The 24,218-nt window shown below is 50.1% G+C and overlaps 1 protein-coding gene and 1 pseudogene across 1 annotated transcript in view; both read right to left on the reverse strand.

The window, feature by feature from the left end:
- Positions 1–24,218, reverse strand: part of CSMD1 (CUB and Sushi multiple domains 1) — a 1,658,614-nt gene that overhangs the window by 994,528 nt on the left and 639,868 nt on the right. The gene's annotated exons all lie outside the window — the stretch shown is intronic.
- On the reverse strand, positions 14,288–14,395 carry LOC136309659 (U2 spliceosomal RNA; annotated as a pseudogene).

The raw sequence follows: 24,218 nt of genomic DNA on the forward strand, positions 1-24,218 counted from the left end.
TGTTTGGCAAAGACATTCTTTGATTAAAAAAAAAACAAAACACAAAAACTCATTTCCCATCTCTATTTGGTTAAACCCTAAGTAAAATACTATTTATAGTAATTAATATTTTTCTGCTCATTTAGTTGTTAAACTAGCCCCTTTGAAAGAATTCTGTTCATCCTTTTTGCCACAAGCATTTTAAAGATTAAGTAAGTTAGATCAATTTTATTAGGCGAAAGCCATAACATTATCTTAGCTTTGGCATGTCCGTCAAACTGATGCTCTTCCTGTTGATTACATGCCAAGAGTCTTTGCTTATCCATGCGAATGAGGTTCCCACACAGCCCAGATGAAGTAACTGGTTTCAATCCATACTGTCGGTGAAGGGGCTGAGACACTTCTATTCCCTGTGGCCGAATTCGCTTGTCGCTGTGATACAGATGGGTGTTCCGGCCACTCTCCTACACCGAAAATCAAATAAACCCCAAATGCATTAAGGACTTGAATGGAAGCCCTAAAGCCACAGAACTCCTGCAGGGAAAGTAAGCAGCCAGCTCCCTGACCTCGCTCTCAGCCACGTGCTTCTTCTGGACCGGTGTCCTCAGGCAAGGGCCACGAGAGCACAGAGAAACAAGTGAGACTGCATCGGACTCAAAAGCTGCCACATGGCGAAGCCAACCACCAACAGCAGGACACGGCGAACTGCTAAATGGTTAAAAACAGTCGCAAATCACAGATTTGATAACGGGTCCCTATCCAAGAGGTATAAAGAACTTATACAACTGAATACCAGAACCACAACCACCCAACTGAAAAATCGGCAGAGAACACGAATAAACATTTCACCAAAGGCTACACATGGATGACCCACAGGCACACGCCACCTCGCACCTGTCCAACTGGGGATTACCAAAGGGACAGCTAGGGATGAACAGAACTACCGTACGACCCAGTAGTCCTACTCATGGCTATTTCTCCAAAGAAGTAAAAGACACTAATTCAGAATGATCTCTGGACCCCTACGGTCCCTGCGGCATTGCTCACAGTAGCCAAGAAAGGGGACACTGAACAATTCACTCAGCCGTCAAAGGTATAAAATCTTGACATATGCGACCACGTGGCTGGACCTGGAGGGTACTGCACTGAAAGAAGTCAGAGAGAAACACAGATACCCTATGGTTTTACTTGTACGTGGAACCTGAAACAGAGACAGAGTCACACCCACAGGAGAAAAATAAACGCCACGGCTCCCGGTGTGGGGAAAGGCTGGGGACTGGGTGACGTGTCGGTCAAGGAGATTGAGAAGTATGAAGTCTCTGCCTGACCAGCGGTGCCCAGTGCACTGAGCGTTGGTCCAGGACGCTGCAGGACCTGGTTGGAGACCCTGAGGTCACCAGCTTCAGCACGGGCTTGCAGTGTGAGCCCTGGGTCGCCGGCTTGAGTGCGGGGTCCTTAACGTGAGCTCAAGGTCACTGGCTAAAAGCCCAAGGTCTCTGGCCTGAAAAAGGGGTCACGGCTCAGCTTAAGCCGTTTGTCAAGCAAGGCACATATGAGAAGCCATCAGTGAAGAACTAACGTGAAGCAACGAGGAGTTGAGGCTTCTCATCTCTCTCCCTTCCTGTCTCTCTCTCTCCCTTCCTGTCTCTCTCCCTCCCTTCCTGTCTCTCTCTCCCTTCCTGTCTCTCTCTCTCCCTTCCTGTCTCTCTCTCTCTCTCTCCCTTCCTGTCTCTCTCTCTCTGTCCCTTCCTATCTCTCTGTAGAAAAAATAAAGCACAAACTTCTGTTAAATAAGTCATAGGGATATAATGAACAACACGGGGAATTCAGTCAATAGCATTGTAATAATTTTGTATGGTGATTGATGGGAAACAATCTAATGGGGAACATATTTTTTCATATATACTGCATGTGTGTGTGTGTGTGTGTGAACTTATATATAAGTATAAATAAGTTTTTATATCTATTATTTGTGTTTTATAGATATATAAAAGTTTAAATATATACAAATTATAGAAATATTTAAATATATATTAAGTATATATTTTAATTAATATATGAAATATATTTAATTGATATATTAAATATGTTTTAATTGATATATATTTAAATTATATATTTAAAACATCTGTATTAAATGTATTTAAATTTAAACATATACATAAATTTATATATGTATATATAAAACTATATATACATTTTGAATCACTATAATGTATACCTGAAACTAACAGGATCATGATTGCTAACTCTATGTCAATGTTGCTCAAAAAACAAGAGGAGAGTGCCTGTGTTTCTGTGTGAACTGAAAACTCCTTACCGCTAGCATCCTGCCGTGAACTAGACAAAGGTCCTGAATCTTCCCACGGGCCTCCATTCCTGATTCCTGCCTTACGTTAAGTATACTTTATGTGGCCAGGTCCCCACTCCCTGGACCCGCCTACCTCTGGCCCTGTTATTTCTGGTTCTCCAGAAACTATGTCGACGCTTCCCTCCCTGGCCATAAGCCCATCTGGGCCCCTGCCCTTGGTCCCCAGGACGAAGGGTGGAGCTGAGTGAGCAGGAGAAACGATGCAGGAATAAGAGAGGCAACGTCCCTGCCATGAGTCATAATACTCATCATTCTCTAAACACGGAGAGAGCGAAGATGTCACACTGTTCTTAAGGAAATGATACCACTTTTAAAAACGAGAGTTGGTTATTTGTAAGTACTCCAAATGTTGATGAGTTTTCAGTGATACTCTAGGTGATTCTAGAAGCAGAAGTAGGTGTTCGCAATATTTTCCCAAGTTACAAATATCACATACTTCATCCTTTGGGTTCTAACGGATTACGCCCTCCTCTGAAAAGAAAGACACAGTATTTTCTAATACTATAAGCCACGCCATAAATTTATAAAAATCAGTACCCTTTAAAAATGCATTAATGGATATTATCATACACAGTATCCCTTTCTCAACTATGTGTATCTCTCTGTGTATTCACAGTTAGAAGAGGTACATTATTAACCCCAGATTCATAAAGCACTCTCAAATTTTCTCAATGACCTTAGTATAATTGGTAAAAATGCTTTATCTATATAATGATAGATATGAGATTATAAAATAAGACAGACACGAAGTAATGTGACAAGTTAAATAATGACAAGCGTAACTAGCATCACTACTAATTTCAAGTGACAGAATTAAACTACACAATGATGGTTGAGCCCACCTTGTTAAACTTCATTCCAGAGGCTTGGAAGGGAAATTATCTGACAAACAGTAAGGTAGAATAGCAATATTGATTTTTTTTTTCACACATTCAATGAAGAATTTTGAAAGTAAATAATATTTTCTCTTTGATCAACTTTTATGTAGTTATTTTAGAAACCAAACTGTATCTAAATGTTAAGTTCACTTTATTAATCTAAAACTGTTGCTTTGCCATTACTGTTTCTTAAATTAAAAAGGATGAAACAACATTTTTATTTGAACTGGAGATTTTTTTTAATGGTCTGCTACATAAATTATTAAACATTCACATCTTGGTTTCCAATAACACATTTTTTTTTACAATGAATGTATTAAAACGTAAAAATCAATAGAGATAATGTAACATGTCATTATCTTTTAGAATAACAAACCATTAAAATTGATAATGCCAAAGGTTAAAACAATTATGTTGAATTAGATGCAATCTCAGGGCTAGAGATGTTATTTAGAAACTGACTCCTATCTGGGAGCCATAGGTCGGAATGGGACCAGAACCTTATTATGTTCATACCAATTAGTCTAATTTTTCCATCCCTAAAAAATGTATCTGTAGATTTTATTACGGCATGAAATATTCAAATGGAGAAAAATATAAAGCCTAAACTCCAAACCACAGGGGAACAGTTACCCATATAATAGTGTATCAGGGCAACTGAGTTTTTTCCACACTGGAAAACGGATTTCTTATCTTCTGAACATGAGGTCAGAATACGAGTGCCTACACACATTAAGATCTCCTTGATGTAAAATATCTAACTGTACTGCTCACAAATATTAGGGGATCCAGGGGCGTGCCGACACTGCAGCACTTCCTACGGCGCATTTTTACCAATGAAATAAGTTTGTTTTGCATCTCATTTGCATAATCAAATTACCTGTCCTTTGCTTTTCTGATGTTCTTATTTTTAATGAAATAGAAATCAAATGCTTCTTTTTTTTATTGCTTCGTGTTCATTTTGAAATACCCTCTAATTTTTGTGAGCAGTATACATGGATGGAGAGTTGAAGACATGAAAATAGATACAACCATCAGGCAAAGATGTAACTTGGACCTTTTAAAAGTAACTGCTGTTATCTCTCCCTTCGCCAGGATGAGGACAAGAAGGAAGAGGAGGAGAAGCAAGGAGAGGGGGTAAAAAAATGAGAATGAACCAGGCCTGATTTCAATTGCTTCCAGATAAAGCATTTTCCCAAGACAAGTAATGGAGTTGCCGGTCTGTTATAATTACCTCGTTATTAAAAACTCTGTTATGCTTGTTTTCAGAATTTTCTACAGCTGCAGAAAGATGGTAATTGACATTTCTATTCATCCGCCTTCTGCGGTTTATTAGTCTAAGACGAACCCTAAAAGCAGATGATATCTTTTAACTTCGGCATGAGATTGGGTTGACTCGTTTCATTTTCTTTGACTAAAAATAATCTCAAGGAAATGAATGGAGAGTAATAAAACCCAGGCTGTATGTCATTTTAGCCGAATGGCATGAAACCCATGCTACAAAAGATTATCATGAGTCAAGGAGTGACTAAAAATACACCAGAATCAAGGGAAGGGAAAACATGAAAGACAGGGTAAACAGACCTGTAAAAATGTCACATCATGGAAGTCAGGAGAAAGAGCACTTGGAAACACGTCCTCTTGTATAATTGTTTACCTTTTATTATTATTATTATTATTATTATTATTATTATTATTATTCAGTCATAGGAAGGGATGCAGAGACAGACTCCTGCATGCACCTTGACTGGGATCCACCCAGTATGCCCACTAGAGGGCAATGCTCTGCCTGTAAGGCTCCATTGCTCAGCAACAGAGCTCTTCTTAGAGCTTGAGGTGGAGGCCATGGAGCCATCCTCAGCACCCAGGGTCAACTCGCTCCAATATAGCAGCATGAATGCAGGAGGGGAGGAGAAGAAGAGGGGAAAAGAGAAGCAAGAGGGGGAGGGGTGGAGAAGCAGATGGGCACTTCTCCTGTGTGCCCTGACCAGGAATGGAACCCTGGACATTATACTTGTTTACCTTGATAGCCAGGTGGGAAAATTACAGTAGCACTGAGTAGCCATCCAAAATACCAGATGACATGGGATCTTTGCAAACATCTTTGCCTGCACGCCTTGAGGATATGATAGATGAACACCCCACCTTGTCCGACGCGCCCTGGAGAGCTGAGCAGCTCACGAGAGAACGCTTCCTCATGCTGCACCATGACCCCTCCCCTTCCCTGACCTGGGACTCCTGGCAGCCTGGATCTTCCCTCCTCTCTTCCATCTTGCTTCTCAGGGCTCACGGTATAAACACAGATTTTCATTAAACAGTTTTCCCTCCCTGGAGCCCCAGGGTCTTTTCAGATATGGCCGCATGCCTCAGGCTGTGGAGGAATCATTGCCTAGGTGAGCAGAGGGCCTCTAGCTGGTCTCCCTGCCTAGCTGTGGTAGGAGACAGAGTCCTATCCTGAACGCTGGGACCCGGTGGCGTGCTCTCCCACAGGGCTGCGGCCAGTGTGCGCCCCTCTTCCCGGTGCTCCCCCACGGGGCTGCGGCCAGTGTGCGCCCCTCTTTCCGGTGCTCCCCCACGGGGCTGCGGCCAGTGTGCGCCCCTCTTTCCGGTGCTCCCCCACGGGGCTGCGGTCAGTGTGAGCCTCTCTTCCGGGCACGCCGGGGCTCCTGGGCTGCCCGTCCCCTACCCCCCCCACCAGGGTCCCTTCTTACCTCTGACCCATGTGCTGTCCCCTCTCTAGTTATCCTGAGCTACTTGGATATCCTCTGCCTGACCTCACCCCTCCCATCTGCCCTCCGTCCTCCCGGACGCTCAGCCCGACCGACCGACCTGTCCACAGACAGTGCTGCCCACGTGCACACGACCCCGAGAAGGCCAGCCCTCCGTCACTCCTTGGGACACTCCGTGCTGTCCTTCCCGACCCCCAACCCGCCGTCTCCCCATGGGCGCTTCCAGACCGGCATGCTAGGCAGTCTCCTCACAGGTTGGACTGAGCTTTGCCCTGTGTTTGTTCTTTTGTTTAATGCCTTTATTCTCAACTCTCTGAGGCGTCTTACAGCTCCAGGTTGCTGCACTCAAACCCAAGTTTTCCTGATGATCTGATTCAAGACACTGACGGCTTTACACGGCCCATCTTAAAAAGAAGGTTTTAACTTCTAACCAGAAACAAATTAACTACCAATCTTTTTCTTCTGCTACTTTCTATTATAAAATATTACCAGTTCATCTTCAAATTTTATAAGCATGCAAATAAGAAACCAACAATGTGTCTGGCCAATTTTCTAAAAGATTTAGAGTAAAACAAGCCAGTAGCCAATGAAATTATACCCCATTGATTTTTGTTTTCCACCCATCCGGATAAAACGTCCATCTAAGTAAAACCATTTTCCTCTTCAGTTTGACTGTTTGAGTAGAGCCTTAATTTATTTGGGTAGCTTAAAGCACTAAAAAATCAGTAAATCTTTAAGATATTGAGTTGGTTGAGATGTTTCAAATTCAATTAGTAATCAGCCAGAAGCTTATTTATCTACGAGGCTTCAAGCCATCACCAACCGCTGCTTTGCTAAGGTGCGTATGTCCAACAGAGCAGTGTCCCGTGGGACTGCAGGCACGGGCCTGCCCAGTCCTTCCTGCAAGGGATGCTGGACTTCGGAATAAACTAGAAGCCACAGGCCTGCTTTGGATTGCCCGAGGCAACCACAATCTCTACCGGAAATACATGGCACAAACCCCAAAACCTGACTTAACGTGAAAGCGTCACCAATGTTTTAAAATAGAAATACATTCCCCGATTTAAGAAATGCATATCAACTATCATTATTACCTGAATTCTGAAAAGTCTTTTTTGCTGAAATGTATTCATGGGGCTATGTGTTCAAATTATGGAGCAGGTTACAGGGGAAAAAAAACGCCCGTTTCATAGACGACATAAATGGAGCAAAACTGAGTATATTATTATTTTTTTAACTTTATAGAAAATCCAAAGGTTTGATACCTGTTCTTTTGCTTCTGTCTTCAACCCTCTATCAGTACCTCAGACTCCCAAAGCCATTTAACTTGATTTCCGCGTGTTTCTTTGAAATAGCTAAATAATTCATCTGGTCATTCAATGGCTGCATCAAAGCCACTGGGTTACCCTCATCAAATCACCGGACACAGAGCAGTCATGGACACTGAGAAGGGTGGGTTTGGACCTTTCTCGAGAATATTACTGCATGTTTGAATGCGCTGATTTTCATTGTTAACTTGGCACACTGTTTTGAGCATTCAAAGTCAATTGAGCCAAATTGGGCAGAAAGAAAGTCTGTTAAATTGGCAAAAAAAAAAAAAAAAAAAAAAAACAACAACCAAAAAACAAAAAGAAAACCAACCGCTAAATTGCCTTTGTAAGAACAGCACCCTTCCTGTTACCTTAAATTCTCCAAAATGGCAGTAACCTGAGTTTGCAAAGCAGGTTTTAGGCAAATTGAGTTTTAAGCACACGGACTTTGCAAGAGGAGAAGGAGGAGGAAGTTCACAGGGTGGAATCTGCCTCACGAACCACTTCACACTTCTCTGTGTCCTTCCAGGCGTCAAGTGATAAATCTCCAGTGGGTTCTGAAGGTGAGGAATTGAGCTCACTTTTATCGTCTTAGAACCCTGCCGACAAAAACATCTCTCAACCTCAAGAATACGCTCTTTGAAACAAAGAGGAGTTAATGACACCCTTATTTTTAGAGAGATGTTTGCAGTTGATCTTCTGTTATAAACTGCCATTTTAATATAGTAAACTAGCAAGTCTGATACATTTCTGCTCAATTATAAGAAATGATGGGTGTTGTCTAATGCAGTGGTCCCCAACCTTTTTTGGGCCACGGACCGGTTTAATGTCAGAAAATATTTTCACGGACTGGCCTTTAGGGTGGGACAGATAAATGTATCACGTGACTGAGACAAGCGTCAAGAGTGAGTCTTAGACGGATGTAACAGAGGGACTCTGGTCATTTTTAAAAAAATAAAACATCGTTCAGACTTAATTATAAATAAAACAGAAATAATGTAAGTTATTTATTCTTTCTCTGCGGACCGGTGCCAAATGGCCCACAGACTAGTACCAGTCCGTGGCCTGGGGCTTGGAGACCACTGGTCTAATGAATATGTAAGAAATGCTTTCTGATTCCCGACCAGGGCACATAGGAGAAGCCACCACCTGCTTCTCCACCCTTTCCCCTCTCCTTCCTCTCTGTCTCTCTCTTCCCCTCCCACAGCCAAGGCTCCATTGGAGCAGAATTGGCCCCAGGCACTGAGGACGGCTCCATGGTCTCCACCTCTGGCACTAGAATGGCTCTGGGTACAACGGGGCAATGCCCAGATGGGCAGAGCATCGCCCCTGGTGGGCGTGCCGGGTGGATCCCAGTCGAGCACATGCAGGAAGAGTCTGTCTCTCTGCCTCCCAGCTTCTCACTTAGGAAAAGGAAAGAAAGAAAAGAAAGAAAAGAAAAGAAAAGAAAGAAAGAAAGAAAGAAAGAAAGAAAGAAAGAAAGAAAGAAAGAAAGAAAGAAAGAAAGATGCTTTCAAAGAACGTGAAGGTGAATGTGCACTTCACGTGAGCGCTCTCTAGTCACACTTTCCTGCTCTCCTGCTTAGATCAACTTCTACCAGAGACTACAGGGGCACACATATCTACAGATAACTGAATAATGTTTTGGAAAATGTCACTGGGTTAAAAGGACTTTAAGACAGAATTTCACTGAGATGTGCAAGCTCATCTTTTCATGATAGGATTTAAATGTTTCTGGATTTCTAGGAAATGGTAAAACACAAAACAAAACAGAAAGCTCCCCTCAGCACCTGTTGTCCTTCCCGACAAGGAGATGGAAGAGATCTCACAGCTCATGCAGATTAGAGAGTCTAGGAATTTTCTATTTCATTGGATGTCATTTTTTTTCCTAAAACATACAAAAAACCAAAAAACAGTGCCTGAGCTAGTCCGTCAATGGCCGACAGTGAGATCCTCAATCTTGTTGTGTTTTCATTCAAGAAGAAGAAAAAGAAGTGTAAGAACAAAAGTAATCTCTCCGTTTTATAGAGCAACACAAACCTATCTTACAAGTTATAAAGAGGGCCCCACTGACCTTCCGTTTCTCACAGGGACAGAGGACACTCCCTCTCGCCAGAGGACGGTTCACAGACGGCCCTGGGGGACGCTTTTCCCGCCCAGGTCTCTCACCCCAGGGGAGCACCGTCACCGGGTCCCTCAAACCAGGGGAGCACCGTCACCGGGTCCCTCACAGCAGGGGAGCACCGTCACTGGGTCCCTCAAACCAGGGGAGCACCGTCACCGGGTCCCTCACCCCAGGGGAGCACCGTCACCGGGTCTCTCACCCCAGGGGAGCACCGTCACCAGGTCCCTCAAACCAGGGGAGCACCGTCACCGGGTCCCTCACCCCAGGGGAGCACCGTCACCGGGTCTCTCACCCCAGGGGAGCACCGTCACCAGGTCCCTCAAACCAGGGGAGCACCGTCACCGGGTCCCTCACAGCAGGGGAGCACCGTCACCGGGTCCCTCACCCCAGGGGAGCACCGTCACCGAGTCTCTCACCCCAGGGGAGCACCGTCACCGAGTCTCTCACCCCAGGGGAGCATCGTCACCGGGTCCCTCACCCTGGGAGAGCACCGTCACCAGGTCCCTCACCCTGGGAGAGCACCGTCACCGGGTCCCTCACCCGGGGGAGCACCGTCACCGGGTCCCTCACACTGGGGGAGCACCGTCACCGGGTCCCTCACAGCAGGGGAGCACCGTCACCGGGTCCCTCTCCCCAGGGGAGGACCATCACCGGGTCCCTCACCCCAGGGGAGCACCGTCACCGGGTCCCTCACACCAGGGGAGCACCGTCACCGGGTCTCTCACCCCGGGGGAGCACCATCACCGGGTCCCTCACAGCAGGGGAGCACCGTCACCGGGTCCCTCACCCCAGGGGAGGACCATCACCGGGTCCCTCACAGCAGGGGAGCACCGTCACCGGGTCCCTCACAGCAGGGGAGCACCGTCACCGGGTCCCTCACAGCAGGGGAGCACCGTCACCGGGTCCCTCTCCCCAGGGGAGGACCATCACCGGGTCCCTCACCCCAGGGGAGGACCATCACCGGGTCCCTCACACCAGGGGAGCACCGTCACCGGGTCTCTCACCCCGGGGGAGCACCATCACCGGGTCCCTCACAGCAGGGGAGCACCGTCACCGGGTCCCTCACCCCAGGGGAGCACCGTCACCAGGTCCCTCACCACAGGGGAGCACCATCACCGGGTCCCTCACCCCAGGGGAGCACCGTCACCGGGTCCCTCACAGCAGGGGAGCACCGTCACCGGGTCTCTCACCCCGGGGGAGCACCATCACCGGGTCCCTCACAGCAGGGGAGCACCGTCACCAGGTCCCTCACCCCAGGGGAGCACCGTCACCGGGTCCCTCACCCCAGGGGAGCACCGTCACCGGGTCCCTCACCCCAGGGGAGCACCATCACCGGGTCCCTCACAGCAGGGGAGCACCGTCACCGGGTCCCTCACCCCAGGGGATCACCGTCACCGGGTCCCTCACCCCAGGGGAGCACTGTCACCAGGTCCCTCACAGCAGGGGAGCACCGCACCGTCAGAACAGGACCGTTCCCCAGGTTCCCGCCGCGCGCTCTCCCTTCTGCGCAGCTGACGCCCTGGTTTGGCAGCTAGGTCCTGCTGCCTCCGTGTTTTGTGTTCTAAACAGGGCGCTGCTGATTTGAGACGTCCTCCAAGTCCACGGTCAGGTCTTCAATGTCAAACATGCAGGAGTATAGCTTCTTCACCCCGTTGGGCCCAGACACACTCCCAGATAACCTCGGGGCACCCTCTCGCTAGGCATCAGCCAGCTGGGGTAACCAAGTTAGAGTGTGGGTCACATCGCACTAACAGGGCATGTCATCTACCAACGGGGATGGGTCGCTCACATCCCTCAGCTGCCGTCACCCCTCGTCAGGCAGGGGACCCCCTCAGCATCATGTACCCCAGGCCTCATGTCCCCAGGCGCTGTTTTGGGAGTTTCTCAGGGGCCCGGTGCAAAGAAGCTCCTCGTTCGGAACTGGAATGCTCCAATCCGTGCCACACACACTGCAGGGCAGGCCCAGGATGATGACGGTCCTCTGTCCGGGCACTCGGCTGGACACGGACCGGTTTCAAGAATGAGAAAGGGTCCTGAAGAAGCTGTCGCATTGATGTAGAAACGATACACTCAGGAGTCGAAAGATCAGCCACGTCGTCTCCTCCCCTCTTGCAATTTGAAAGGAAAAAATAAATAAAAATAAAATCCTAGATTTCCCTGTTTTTAGTGAATTTTAAAACCTGAAGTGGAGCCACTGCCTGGCACCTGAGGTGGACGCAGTGACGGACTGTGCTGGGGGCCATGGGCTGGGGTTTCCGTGTGGGTTCGTGGGGCGTGGGATGGCAGGCCTGCCCGGCTGAGACGGAACGCGGACAGCTCGTGGGGCAGGACAGGCAGCGGAGAAGTCTGAGGGACAGTAATGAGGGAGTGAGACAGTCCCGCATCCTACATGTAAAATACTAGAGATGCCACCTGGGGTAAGAGCCCAGAAAAGGCCACTTCTGCCTGTCTGGTGTCGGTCAGCGTGAGAGAGTCCGGAAGGTGGTGGCGTTAATGCAGGGTGTCAATCCTGAGAGAGAGAGACAGAGAGACAGAGAGAGGAGACGGGAAAGGGCACACCAGGCAACTGGCCCACTCGTGCCCGGCCGAGGGTCCCGGCCACGCGGGGTGTCGTGTGGAATAAACAGTTTGGAGCCATCTTGTGGAGAGCTGGCTTTGTTTTATCCTCTCTGGAGCCAATGGGGACCCATTGATGCTTTCTGGGCATGATGGTGCCTCATTCAGATGACTGTTTATAAGATGTTCCCCTGGAAGCTGTGAACGGCTGCACTGCTCACCCACAGCTCCAGGCACAGTGGCCGTTCTTCTTGGTCTCCGTTGTTTCCTTAATGAATTCACACAGCTTTTTGTGAGGATTTCTTTTCTCCCTTCACGATTTTCTTGTTCTCGTTGGCCATTACTTGCCAGTTCAACTTGATCATTTTAGCAAAATGTTTCACACACACAAACATGCACACACACACATAGACACACACCCCTATTACTATGAAAACAGAGAAAGTCGTGAAGGTAATCTAACAAAGACTGTCTCTGCACATGGAACCGAACAACTGCGCACGAGAGTCAGATGCAGGTTGAAAGCCGTGAGCCATGTGTCCACTTAGCGTCACCCCCCACGGCTTCATAGCAGAAGTTTTTGGCTGTTGTTGTTTTTTCTTAAAACCAACATCATAGATCTTTATCCAGACTTTTTATTCTGCAATTTCAGGCTTGTTTACCTTATCAACCCCTAGGCAACCACTATGTTCCCTTAAAGCCAAAAGGCTAATAATGATTTCTACTGAAACTCTCAAACACCTATAGCCAGTGCATCCCACGCTGATTACTTCTCCAGCACCTGCTGTGTGCTCTACAAAAGGCACAAACACATCCAGGACTGGTCTGTGCCGTCCTGCAGGCAGTGGGGGCAGATATGTGAAGCAGGCAGTTATTACGTGGTGTTGTTTCGTGAGTGATGGTGCAGGGGCCCTGGGGACACGTGGCTGGTCACCTAAGCCGGCCCACGAGGAGAAGTAAGGCTCTGGGACAGAGGCTACCGGGAGGCTGCCTGGCCTCAGACCTGAAGGGAGACAGCGTTGAGGGCGGAGTGGGTAGGGACCACGGCTAACGACCACAAACGGAAGAAATATGTTAACTGCCTGTTTCTGGAAGGAGCCAAGGTAGCCTTCAGACTCCATGTTTCTCATCATTTATTCACTGTGACTCATCTGTCAGTCATGACGGCATCTTGAGGCCACAGAACTCTTAACACTCAGGTGACACAACGTCCAGAAAAGCCCAAGGGCAGTCCCTCACGAGGTGACAAACAGATACATGAATAGATGGACGGATTATTATTTAAACGATAGCCGGTGATGATTTTAATAGACCGCCTCGTGGAAGATGTATGGAGAGAAAGGGCAGAGTTCTGAGGACAGAATTATCAAAAGGTGATAAAGAGACGCCTGACCTACTCAGTGGACCAGAGTCCAGACCGTCAACTTCATCGCAGTGTCTGTCCTCGTTTCTCAGACCCAGAGCTCCGTCCTGTTGCAACTGAACATATCCTTGCACAAGACGGAACTCAATGCGTGACCATTAAAACGAATGGACCAACCTGGAAATAAAGCTCACATTTTTAGAACTTCAGAGGTAAAGAAAACCTTTATAAGAATTTGGACACAGACACTGGTATGCTTGTCTGTATATGTGTATTTATGTGTATGTGAATTGTGTGTTTGTTATGTGAACTGCATGGGTATATGTGTGTGCATGTGATATGTGTAGGTGTGTGCCTGTGTGTATATGTGCATGTACAGAGATTACAGAATATTGTATAGTCACATATATGACTTATTTTTTTTAATTGAGAGGAAGGGAGGCAGAGAGACAGACTCCTGCATGCACAAGACTAGGATCCAGCAAGCCCACTGGGGGCAATGCTCTGCCCATTTGTGGCGTGGCATAGCTCGGTTGCTCAGCAACTCAGCTATTTTTATCACCTGAGGTGGAGGTTATGGCACCATGTTCAGTGCCCAGGGTTGACGTACTCAAATCAGTCAAGCCATTGAGTGCAGAAAGGGAAGAAAGAAAGAGAGAGAGAGAGAAGCGAGAGGGGGCGGGTGGAGAAGCAGATGGGCGCTTCTCCTGTGTGTCCTGATTGGGAATCAAACCTGGGACATCCACACACCAGGCTGACACTCAACCACTGAAACAACTGGTCAGGGCCATACATGACTCATTTTAACTAACCCATGTGCTATACGCATGAGACATACATTTCAAATAGAGTATTACCTGCTTAGAAGCCTATAAAATAAAAACACATTTTCAAGAGAAACTATACCCACCAGGCTCAAATCATACTTTGTTATACTGGCGAGGTTTTTAGTGTGTGTGTGTGTGTGTGTGTGTGTGTGTGTTGTTTTCTCTGGTTTTTGAAGTTTGGATAGAGGACGTATCAGATATTAAACTGATAAGAACAGATACTACACTTGATCTTAGCCAAAAGGCCGAGAAGCGATGGTTTTTGAAGTTTGGGAACTTACTTTCTTTTTGGCTTACACACAGTGAACACGAAGGGGCACACGTCACACGGATGAGCCCACACATCACAGGGATGGGCCCGGGCCCCACTGTCAGAACAGGGGAGAAAGTCCAGCACCGTCCTGATCCGGTGGCCAGGATTCCCTCCGAGCCGGCTCCGAGGACGACCAGAGCCAGCAAAGCCTCAGCGATGCTTCCGTTCCTGTCAGGTGACTGGGTCCCCCCGCCCCCCAGTGCTGACCCCAGGAAGCCCAGAGCACACCATGCACTCGGAGCTGGCCTGCCTCAACCAGGGGCTCGGCCTACTGCGACCTGACCTTCGGGTAGGGGGGACCTCTCCGGAGTTCACCACCCTCCTGTCCCCGAGCAAACCACGAACCTCCAGGATTCCCTCCCCACCGGCTCTTCCTTCAGAATATCTACCTCCGGCTTCTGGATGCAGCCCGGTTTTCTCAAAACCTTTTAATGAAAACGTGGATAATGTATTCGGAGGAAGGCAGGACTCCACCTCCTTATTACCATGAAGAACGGGTCTAGGCTTCTGGAATATTCTGCACTGAGACGAGGATCTAAGGGCCCCTGAGTTTCTGCAAAGCGGCAGAGAACGCTTCCTTCAAAGAACCAAGGTCTGCCAGTGTCCTGCTCATCGCGGACCACGTGGGTTGCTTTCTTTTTCCTCCAAACGTGTACAGAGCATATAGAAAAAGCAAAAATAAATAAATAAATAAATAAATAAATAAAAAGTGTATTACTCAGGGACGCTTGGATTATGCTGAGATCGGAGAAGTATTTAGGGACATTAAATGGAGTTCTCTAACACGGACTCCTCTGCCTTTAACATGCTAATGCCCACCGGGGACATTCAAGGTGACCTGCTGCTCCTTCAAAACCCTGCTCCCTCCTGGCCCCACACCTGTTCTTCTTCCCCAGGGCTCAGGGTGCACGGGGCGTCCTGGGGGGACTGCAGGGCCCGTAGTCAATACTGGGCAGTTAGAAATAAGACAGAGGAGAGAAAGTAATTTGCAAGAAAGAAAGCAGTGGAGGGGACGTGGGCAGGGCTGCCTCTGCCAGCTTCTGGCGCTGGGGTGTGAACGAGACTCGAACTCAGAGAAAGCGGCCCGTTCTGGGCACAGAAAGCCCGTTCTCTAAAGCCAGGACAGCTGTGTCCCCTGGTGCCCGGTGGCCACGTGGCTCTCCGTGTCATGCCGGGCTCCACTCTCTGGCCACCACCGCATGTTTGGTATAATCCATCCCTTGTTTGCACGCGTGTGTGCATGTGTGTGACACACGTACCCCCCTACAACATCTGAGCTTCTTCAGACGTGTCCTCCCCTTCCTACTTTCTACCCTGCCTGAGTCCTCACCTCCGCCTGGACGCCCCCTCTCACCAGCCCGCCTCTGTCCTCGTCCCTTGTCCCCATCTTTCCAGAGTCACCTCACGCGCTGTAAGGCCACTGACACCTTCTTTGATTGAAGTCACCGCCTTTAACAGGGCACACCTGTGGAATAGCAAGCACCTGTTTGCTCTGTGTCACTCCCACTGGACCCAGGGTCTTGCAGGGTCAGAGAGCCAGGCCCCAGCCCCCGCGCTGCTGACAGAGCCCGCCTCACGCACGCATGTGCCCCGCGATGCCTACTGCGCAGAGGGAGGGGTGGGCGGCAGGTCTGAGCGTCCCAGGCTGTGTGACCGTTCACTGGGTGACAAAGAGTCACACTTACTTTTTACCCCTTCCCTCCAAGCCTCAGTCCTCCTGGGAGGGTGGTAACGGATTCCAAAGGTATTGATACATTTAAAATGAGCCTTCTCTTTACGGAACCGCCGCCAGGTCAGCCTGTTCTCATGATCCTAGTAGCATCAGATGGAAAGGCAAGCAAGGGTCCTAGACCCTGTGGACCTGGCTGTCCCCGCTTACCTGCCCCTGCCCTCCTGGGTCCTGACTGCTGAGGTCACTCCCCAAATCCCATGGCCCCCGGTGACCCTTCCCAAAGCCACTAACGCAGAAAGGTCTCCAGAGCAAAGACTGCCTTCCTGGACCTCACCAACCTCTCTTGAAGGGTTACATCCTGCTGCTCGTTCAACTGGGAACCACCGACGTGCGTCCTACATACCTGGGGACGCGGGGCCTCACGTCCTGGTGTCGTGTGACGCGGGTCTCCACTACTTTGTGTCGAGAAGGCAGGTGACACAGACTGGGTACCCCCCGAGTTCTGGTTCGTGAGTGAACCACATAGGTGATCACCATCTGACCTCTTCCATACGGGGTTTAGAATTTGCAAAAGACTCTCGTGGACACATCGTCCATTCGAGCTCTGAGTGCCGACTATGTACCAGGTCCCGCCCTGGGCTCCGAAGAGTGACTGTCCCCCGGATGTGAAGAACAGAGTGTCTGACAGCAGAGGGAAGATCCAGGGAAGGTGACGTGCAGGTGAGGACTTTTAATTGGGAACAGGGCTGCGGGGGGGCAGGCTTCACTGAGCAGAGATCTGAGCTACAGTCTGACAGGGGCGACTCGGTGAGGAGGTCAGAGGTCGTCCTCCCAGAGAGCACCCATACAACCTGAGACGAGGAGAAAGCTGACCATCCCCTGAAGAAAACCCCCACGCGGGCTACGTTCCCGGTGGCCTGGATGTAAAGGTTGAGATGACATGGGTTTGCAGATCTCACACCCACAGTCCTGCAAGACGGCGGGACATTCTGAGCAGGACGACAGGGCCAGGGGACCCCTGTGGGAGGGCTCCCCCCACCACTGAGACTCACTGAGAACGAGGGCAGGTGGAAAGGGGAATCACTGGGTGAGGGGCCTGCAGGAAGATGAGAAGGAGAGAGCTGAGAGGGAAAACAGGTTAGAGGATCCCTGTGGCGAGGTGGGGGTGGGGGAGGGAATCAGCAAAGACCTGGGCAGAACGTGCCTGAGAGAAGCCTTTCTGGCCCCTGCTGGATTCTTAGCCCTCCTGTTATAAGTTACAACATTGCACTGGCTCGTGTCATGCTGTAGCGCTTTCTCTGAATGACATGGAAATGGAAGCAATATCAAGGTTAGCCTGACCAGGTGGTGGCGCAGTGGATAGAGCATCGGACTGGGATGCGGAGGACCCAGGTTTGAAACCCCGAGGTTGCCGGCTTGAGTGCAGGCTCATCTGGTTTGAGCAAGGCTCACCAGCTTGAACCCAAGGTCGCTGGCTCAAGCAAGGGGTCACTCACTCTGCTGTAGCCCACCGGTCAGGGCACATATGAGAAAGCAATCAATGAATAACTAAGGTGGCCGCAACGAAGAATCGATGCTTCTCATCTCTCTCCCTTCCTGTCTGTCTGTCCCTATCTGTCCCTCTCTCTGTCTCTGTCACAAACAAACAAACAAACAAACAAACCAAAAAAAAACAAGGTTAGTTTTCTTAGACTGAATCCTCCGCCTACGAGTTAGATCAGACTGTCTCAGCTCCCTATGCTGTGCGGTCACTTCCAGAGTTCCGGTGAGAGTTCTCCACCTCCATCCTGAAAGCACCTTGCACCACACACAATTTTTATAGCTGCACTATTTTATATTCCCTGAGAGCTCTGGGCCCCCCTCCCTTCTTTTGTTTTATTAGAACAAGCTGTCTCAATAAATAATGTTTGCTTTATTTCCCTAAACTTGATATCCAGTTTTTTGGTTTTATTTTTGAGTCAGGGAGAACTGTTTGTGTTCTCTGTAATGATCAGCATATCTACATGTACTGAGTGTCTAATTCTCATTAAGGAGGTCACTCGCATACCACAATTAACGTGTGAATGGGACAGAATGTTTATTTAGGAGGTCCAGCTCAGGGGGTACTGGGTCCGTGTACCCTCTCGTATAAAAGCGTCTGTTACCAAGGTGGTCACGGTTTCCAACACGGGTCCGGGTGATGCCATCTACACGTTTCTTCCCGCAGTCCCCTAACAACGGGGCATGTCCCGCAGTCCCCTAACAATGGGGCGTATCCCGCAGTCCCCTAACAATGGGGCATATATGTGTTCTGCTTCCCCTCTGAGTCGACCTCGCTCTCTGACAAACATTTCCCCGAAGTATGTCCCTGAGGCACTGGGCTTCCTTTCTGTCATCTTAGCAAAAACATAGAGACCCTCCCCTCCTCGTATCTGAACCTCGGTGGCCCCGCCCCTCCCTTCGTCAGTCCGCCCTGACGCGCTCACCTGCTCACGTGATTCACGTGCGCACTAGAAAAACCTATTCTTAAATAACGCCTGCCTGTGTAACCTCCCTTTGAGGGGCTTTCATGTACAGGTGCTCTCTCCAAGCCCCGACTCCATCTCTTACTTTTATTTTATTTATTTTTTATTTCTGAGGGTCAGCTCTCAGGCCCCATGACTTCCTAGGGCTGTGCCCCAGCTGTGACGTCTCGCCTGATGTGCCCCTTACTGTGAACCTCTTTCTTCACTCTCTGTTGTCAGCTGTCCTCTGCTCTGTTACTCCTTTGCACAAAGCCGTGCTTTCTCTCGGTTCCAAAGTTGGTCTTCGTGTGTGTGTGTGTGTGTGTGTGTGTGTGTGTGTGTAATACATGTTTCTCAGTAACTTCACTCACACTTTCATGACTTCAACTAGAACTTTGTGTGGTCCCTGTCACACACACAAAAGCGTTCAATGATAAATTTCTATAAAATTAATGACTCTAAGAGCCATGGTACGAATTGTTCCTTGATCCAAATTTACCAGCAACCCTCCCTCCCAAACTCCAATTCTGCGTTTCTGCCAGCCTGTTGGACCTTTCTGTGGGGATCTCCTACGAGCCCTGAAAAAGCGGCTTAAACGTTTGTGCTTATGTTAAAAATATAGGGCGCCATAAATATTTCAAGTGCAACCTGTATAAAGTGGAAGCCATCAAACCCTGAGAATGTTCCGTTAAACACGGCATATTGAATAGACGCATGTCCTTGTTGCTTCTTGCTCACAAAACGTTTCAAAGCTGTCACAAAGCCCATTTCCACAAGAATGGGCAGGGAAAGGGAAAAAGTGCCTTTTTCAATCATTTTCCAATTTCTCAATTACACTTGACATATTAATTTCAGGCGTACATCCCGGTGATTAGACATTGTATAACTTATTGAGTGATCATCCCGGGAATCGCGCACCCATCTGACACCACACACAGTTATTAGAATATTATTGACTGTATTCCCTGTGCTGACGTCACATCCCCGTGACCATCGGTAACAAGCAGTTTGTACTTGTCAATCTGTTCGCCCTGTTCACCCCGCCCCCAGACCCTCTCCTGTCTGGCCACCGTGACAACGCTCTCTGTCTCTGCATCTTTCTCTTCTGCTTGTCTGCTTGCTTCTTGGAGCCACTTGTTGATAGGTATCTACTTACTGCTATTTTATTGTTCATATTTTCTCATCTCTCTTTTCTTCTTCTTAAAGAAGACCCTTTAGCATGCCACACAATCCTGGTTTGGCGGTGAGAGGTGAGAGTCCCCATCTCCTTCTCCAGCGGGGCTGTGAGAATTTCCACGGGGCGGCTCACCTCACCCCGGGTGCGGAGCAGAGAATTCTTCGCTGGGGAAACCCTCCCAGGCCACAGTCACAGTGACTTGGGAACCGGCGATGAAACTGTCCAACATGTGCCCCTGCGGCCAGCCTGTCCACTCAACAATCTGTCCCCACACCAAAGAAGCCTACAGACTCAATCAACACCTCCATCCTTCTTTCTTTCAGGTACGAGCTGTCCTCCAAGGGTCATCCGTTTATTAGTCAGAAAATAAAGCCCTGCAGTCTGCAAGGGCCAAGCCGACCAGCCAACGCAGAGGCCAGGAGGAGAGAACAGCGCGAGACACGGGGTGCCCTCGCCTCTGTCCCAGCTCAGACGCCCAAACCCTGTTCACCAGGCGGACCGTGAGTCCCGACAGGCTGTGGAGAATAATGGCGGGACCCTCTTCGCCCAGTTACAGTTGTCACGTGGAGTGTTTTGTTTCCTAAACAATGTGTCACGCTTGGGGGAGGCAGCTGCTGTGGACTGACTGTCAGTGTCCCCCCAAATGCATATGCTGAAATCCACAAACCTCAAAATGATGGTGTTGGGAGGTGGACGTGGTACCTTCGGGAGGGGGTCAGGTCATGAGGGTGGAGCCCCTGGGATGTGATCAGTGTCCTCATGAAAGAGGTCTCAGAGAGCACCCCCTCCCTGCTGCCGCGTGAGGACACAGGGTGAAGACAGTGTCTCTGATCCGGGAAGGGGCGCCCAGCAGACACCAACACTGCCAGGGCTTCGGCCTGGGCCTTCCAGCCACCAGCGCCGGGGGCAGCACCTTCCTGTCGTTCACGGCACCCAGTGTCCGGTGTCTGTGACAGGGGCCCGAGCTCACTAAAGCAGCAGCTCCGTGTCCGTCACCACTGGAAAAGGAAGCCCCGGTCTCATTACCCCGTGCGGTGAGACCCCCGTGCTCACGTTAGTGTCTGACCCCTCTCCATTTCCCAAGGAGTAAATTATGGTGCCATGGCTCAGCGCAAGAAAACATACATGTCATAGAAAGGTACGGAAATGTTAGGGCTTTTACTTAAAATCTCTGTGCCCCGGGCTTGATGGTGACGGGTCCAGAGAAACCCAAGGGCCCCCGGTTCTTAATTCTCAACGGTGACAGCAAACGCCAGACCCGGCAGCCAGCAGGCTCTCCCGTTGCTGAGGGAGGGTCTTCCGCAGGTGATGGAAGGGGAGGGGGACACTCTTTCTGCTCCAAGGAAAGTTGCGGTTCAGTCTCCTGACTGGGCCCAACCATCCAAGCTGGCTGAACTGGGACAGTGCTTTTGCCAGGCTGAGAGTCACTGAATACAGCCTTCTGCTCTAGGGACATAGCGGTAAAACTATGTGCAAGGCAAACTCACGCAAATGGCTTAAGAGCCAAGTCTCAAAAGGGCCTGACTGTCCCTCCCTCCCTCCCTTCCTTCCTTCATCCCCTTCTCCTTCCTTCCTTCCTTCCTTCCTTCCTTCCTTCCTTCCTTCCTTCCTTCCTTCCTCCCCTTCTCCTTCCTTCCTTCCTTCCTTCCTCTTCTCCTTCCTTCCTTCCTTCCTTCCTTCCTTCCTTCCTTCCTTCCTTCCTTCCTTCCTTCCTTCCTTCCTTCCTTCCCTTCCCTTCCCTTCCCTTCCCTTCCCTTCCCTTCCCTTCCCCTCCCTCCCTCCCTTTCCTTTCTTCTATAATATGGGCTTTTGGAAGCTGAAGTTAAATTAAAGCAAACACACAGACAACAGAGGAGATGTGGCAGGCCTGGTGCACTGGGCATTCAACCCCATCCATCTGGTCACAGAGCGGGTTCCCTCCTGGCTGCTGGGAAGTGGACGTTTGCAGTTGTGTTTGATTAGTGAGGGTGTTGAGTGAGGAGGCCAGTGCCCCACCCAGAGTGGTTCTGTGAGTCACTAAACCTACCCTCTCTAACCCAGGAATCACCACACACAAAGTTTCTGTTTCCCCCTCGGACATTTATCTCTGTCGACTGACATTCTGGGCACCTGTGTTTCTTTTCACCCGGAAATCCACCTACGAGTGGGTGGGGACTCTGAAGACATACAATTGCTGTGGAAGAGTATAAACTCCTCTGTGTCGTCCACCTGGAAAGGGGAGTCCAGCAGCTGTGAGGTGAACGGGAGAGGCGTCCCTGCCAGGGGAACGTGACTGAGAGGCCTTGTTCACCTAGGTCAGAGCACGGTACACACAGAGGTCACTGGGGGAAAGGGCAGCCCATGCAGACTGCACCACCCAGCTGCTAATGCATCGTCGTCACGGACACCTGGCCTGCGAGATGGGACCCATGTCATGTGAATGCGCAGCAACTCAATGACACATGACGGGCTGACAGTGCAGAGGCCGTCTCTGGGAGCCGGGGCCCGCGATCCCAGCCCCACCCTGACACCCACTGACTTCCAGCTTCCTCACTCTTCTTCTCTGCAAAATGGGCACCTGGGGTCCAACCCACTGAGCACGCCGTGCAGTTACCAGGTCGGATGCAAAGTGAAGGGCTGCTCGGCCAACAAACCCAGGGAAACTCCACGTCTCCTCTCCCCGGGGACGACATCCATGTGCCTTTCAAGGTCCCTGCAGTCCTGCACGGAACATAAACACACTCCTCACGGTCCCAAAAACACTGTGTCCCTACAGGGCTCTCCTCATTTCCTCCAAGACCCTGACCCATCCCTAGTGACCACAGTGACATCACACCAGTCCAGATAGTCTGGGTTCCTGCCCAGTGAACCCTGCCCACCCCAGCGAGAGTCCCAAGTAGAACCTCTTAACAACAGCTGCATTCTCCACGAACGCACCTGGACTCCTCTGTGCACACTAGGGTCACGGCGACACATACAGAACACAGACATCCCCCACGCGAAGCAGGCCCGGCACAGTGTCCGCCGCCCTGCCTGCCTCTCTAGCAGCACTCTCACGTGCCCTGACGCCACTTCAGCTTCAGAGAGTTGTCTTTAAAGAAACTGAGTGTAAGTTTCTCAGAATTGTTTCCAGAGCCCATGCTGAGGAATCGTCGCTAAGACTTTTTAACTCCAAGCATCAGCGCCCACTGTAGGTCTGCAAGAACCACCCCCAGGGCCCTGGCCGGTTGGCTCAGCGGTAGAGCGTCGGCCTGGCGTTCAGGGGACCCGGGTTCGATTCCCGGCCAGGGCACATAGGAGAAGCGCCCATCTGCTTCTCCATCCCCCCCCCCTCCTTCCTCTCTGTTTCTCTCTTCCCTTCCCACAGCCGAGGCTCCATTGGAGCAAAGATGGCCCGGGCGCTGGGGATGGCTCCTTGGCCTCTGCCCCAGGCGCTAGAGTGGCTCTGGTCGCAGCAGAGCGACGCCCCAGAGGGGCAGAGCATCACCCCCTGGTGGGCAGAGCGTCGCCCCTGGTGGGCGTGCCGGGTGGATCCCCGTCGGGCGCATGTGGGAGTCTGACTGTCTCTCCCTGTTTCCTGCCTCAGAAAAATACACACACACACACACAAAAAGAGCCCAGGCTCCATGCCCACGGGATGGGCGCACCGGGACCCGGGCACGCAGCTCCCCCAGCCGGGCGCTACCTCAGACTGTGTGCCCAGTCGCAGCGGGGGGGGGCATGGGAGTGGCCCCCCACCCTCGGACCCCATACACGGAGCTACATCACTCACACAGCCGCCCCTGCCCCTCGATGCCCACGCCTCCTGCCCGCAGACATCATCCGGCGACTCTCAGCTCCTTGCAGGGTTTCAGTGAGCGCCAACCTGCTCCGGGTGGAGGGTGGAGGGAGGACGTGTCTTAGCTTTACGCGTCGACCCTTTCAGCGCATCTCATCTGATCGTGTTGGGGGGCTGCACTCGCTCAGTGCCTGAGCCGCAGTCTTGGGGGGCCCACAGTGGGCGTCAAGTGCGGGAGGCAGTGCCAGGGAGGAAGTCAGGGCAGATCAGGGCAAAGCACCGCCTTCTCTGAAGCGGGACGGCACATCATTTAGTCACGTTTTAAATAAGTCACATTTTCTGAATCTTCGACTGAGGCAGAAATCACGTTTTAAAATTCAACCAAGAGAAGGCGACTTAATACACATCATGGTACTTAGGCATTTATAAATGTCAAGCTTCTGGATAAAGCTGTTCTTACATTTTATCGTGATTGCTACGTGTTTAAAAGTAATGACAACATCCACAATGCTGAACGTCCATATCAATGTATACAAACCCCCTCATCTTGTAGTCACTTCCTTCACATTGTCGCTGCGTTAGCCTCCAGTCCGCGACCGGTGACGTCACCAGTCGATCACACTGGGGAGAAATACTGCACGGGTGTGCACCTTCCCTTCTGAGTCATCAGGTAAGTTA

Source organism: Saccopteryx bilineata, chromosome 6 (genome assembly GCF_036850765.1).
Source record: "Saccopteryx bilineata isolate mSacBil1 chromosome 6, mSacBil1_pri_phased_curated, whole genome shotgun sequence".
NCBI lineage: Eukaryota > Metazoa > Chordata > Mammalia > Chiroptera > Emballonuridae > Saccopteryx > Saccopteryx bilineata.